Consider the following 2,974-nt stretch of genomic DNA (forward strand, 5'->3'; position numbering starts at 1 on the left):
TAAAGTGGGTATCTGTTCTTCTACCCTGGAATGGGTGAGGGGTAGGGGGATGAAAGCTTTTCACTAACAACTCAGGAACTTGAAACCACAGGATGTAGAGGGAGCTCATGGGGGCCTTTAACTACTCAGACATCTGTTGAGTGATGGATACAGCTAAATATGGATCATCAAAGGGCTTTCTAGGTCACATGGAGGGCAGCTTCATGATTCAGAAAATATGAAATTCAGCTTGGACAGAAAGACAGAAATGTTTGCAATTCACTTCTTAGAGATAAGGTCAGAATTTACAAAGAATAAAAGAGCAGCACAGAAGTCCAGTTACAACACAGTAAGAGATCACCATAATAAGAGACAGATTCATAAGATGAAAAGAGAGAGAGAACTGGATTCTTTAGCAGATTGATTTGGGCAAGGGAGGTGAGCATGAACACTACAGCTCAAAAATAGAAGAAAGAACTGAGAAATTCTTAAAAAGTAAGAAAAAGCTTAATGTTGAGTTAATGGTAAAACAGAAATGTCCCAGTATTGACGAAATTGCTATTAAATAACAACTACCATTTACTATCTAGTCCAAAACCTATTATTTTTATGACCACTTTTGAACTTCACAAGAACCTTATGAAGTTAGTTGGTGCTATACAGTTCTCTATTTGGCAAATGAGGAAACTGAGAAGCAGAGAAATCTCATAGTGCTGATCCAGGATTCAGATCCGTCAGTATCTGCCTTCAAAGCCCATGTTCGTGCCTGCAGTGACATTGTCAATTCTTCTGACCTTCAGGAACAGACAGGAACTTACTACCCCCAAATCAATTCCCTGTGTATGACTTACTTCCTCCTCAAACTGGAAATCCAAATCCCTATTCCATAAAGCTGGAGTGGAAAATAGGGTGTATGTGTTTGAGTGCAGGGGCCCACTGAGAAGGAGCAGACCCAAGCAACAGGGGCCATGTACATCTTCTCCCTTGTCCCTTCTTTTTAGGTCCTTGCTTCCAGCCACCAGCTGAGGTACAACATAAGGCACTACTCAGAGAAAAGATGGCCAACAATGAACACTTGATGAAGAATTCAACCAGATCAGAGTATTCACTTCGTATTAAATACCATGTTAAAAGATACACAGAGACCACAGTAAGGATCAGTTGCAAGAGAAATATGGTCAGGTAGTCAAACATCAGAATTTAGTAACTGATATGTAAAAGTGGAACAGAGATCTGAAGCGGCCTTTTAAAAATTTGTTGAGTTTTTCCTTTCCAAAAAGCAAAATTATTATTATTATTATTATTATTTGAGTTGGAGTCTCACTCTGTCACCCAGACTGGAGTGCAGTGGTCACTCCTGGCCACTGCAGCCTCAACCTGCTGGGCTCCAGCGATCCTTCCGCCTCAGCCTTCCAAGTAGCTGGAACTACAGGCATGCGCTACCATGCCCGGCTAATTTTTGATTTATTGTAGAGATGAGGTCTCGCCAAGTTGTCCAGGTGGGTCTTGAACCCGCGGGCTCAGGCAATCCACTCACCTCGTCTTCCCAAAGCGCCAGGATTACAGGCTGAGCCACCAAGCCCAGCTAGCAAATTATTTTTAAAATAGATTCTAAGGAAGAATTACAAAGTGAGAGATAATAACAATGATCACTTCTTTTTTAACTTTGATAAGGGAAAATTAAATAAATTTTAACAACTCACAATAAAAAAAACCTGTATTTGCATGTGTATTGCAGCATTATTCACAATAGAAAAAAACAAAACAAAACACAATATAAGTGACAATCCAGAAGAATATTCCAGAAAGTCTGTATTTTCTGTTGAGGGACTAAACAACTGTATTTTCAAAGTGATTAATGAACTTTTTTTTTTGTCTTTTTCATTTTTTTAAGAAAACTGGTACCAATTGGTTACCAGAAAATGGCATGATCTTCAAGAAAAGAAAAGTTTTCCTGGTGAATATGTCCTCTCTCCCCAACATCCTTGAGGTAAAAGGACTGAGAACTAGATCTTTTAACTCAGAGTAGCATACTTGCATGGAGGGTGTTAATAATAGAGGGTGTCACCGGACTGCTGTTTGAAGTTTGCTACCGTCATACTTTGCTACTATCAGACATTAAGGTAATGATAATAAACCCGAGAGAATTAAGCAGTTCCTATCTCCCATCTGCTCCCTGTCAGGCTCCTGAAGCCCCCGCATTTAAATATACTTCCAGGAATTAAAACATCTGGGAACAATTTCTTTTTATTATAAAAATGCACAAATATATAGAAAAGTAGAGCCATGAGTATAATGAGCAACTACATGCCCGTCACTCAGATGTAACAATCATTAACATCTTGCCATATCTGTTTCATCTTTTTTTTCTGGTTAAAGATTTTTAAAGTACACTAAAGGTATCATGACAACTCATACCAAAATGCTTAAGCAGGCATCATTATGGGGGATCTTTTCCCAGGTGTTAAACGTTATATGTATCATCTACATTCCTGGGGGAAAATTTCAAGGTGGTGTTATACATATGAATTTAGTCATTTCTCAACTGACTGAAGCCAAAGACAAACTTATTTGTCTCCCAAATAGGAGTTAATCAGGACCTCACTTTATTTTTGGGGATAAAGTTTTGGGTGGAACCAAAGGAAGGTCTTAGCTGTATTCATCGTGTTTGCCTTCTCTAGGAAATACGATTTTTCTTTTCTCCATCTCTTCAGAACAGAGAGAACTATTTGTACTGCTGTTCATCAGTGCACATTCCTGATTGATCTAGAAAGAGGAAAGTAACCAGCATATTAACTAAATTCTCAAAAGATACTAAATTGGGAAGTGTTATAGGCACTAATGATGCCAGAGTGAAAATCAAAACACTTGGAGGAATTAGAAACTCACCTGAAAATGCAAGTTCTTATTTTTGAAATAAAAATTGTTTAAAGCATTAGTAGTTACAGAGAGGCTGGGCACAATATTATTTGGAACAGGTAAAATGATAGAATAT

This window comes from Carlito syrichta, unplaced genomic scaffold (genome assembly GCF_000164805.1).
Source record: "Carlito syrichta isolate Samal-C Ts95f unplaced genomic scaffold, Tarsius_syrichta-2.0.1 Scaffold63716, whole genome shotgun sequence".
Lineage (NCBI taxonomy): Eukaryota > Metazoa > Chordata > Mammalia > Primates > Tarsiidae > Carlito > Carlito syrichta.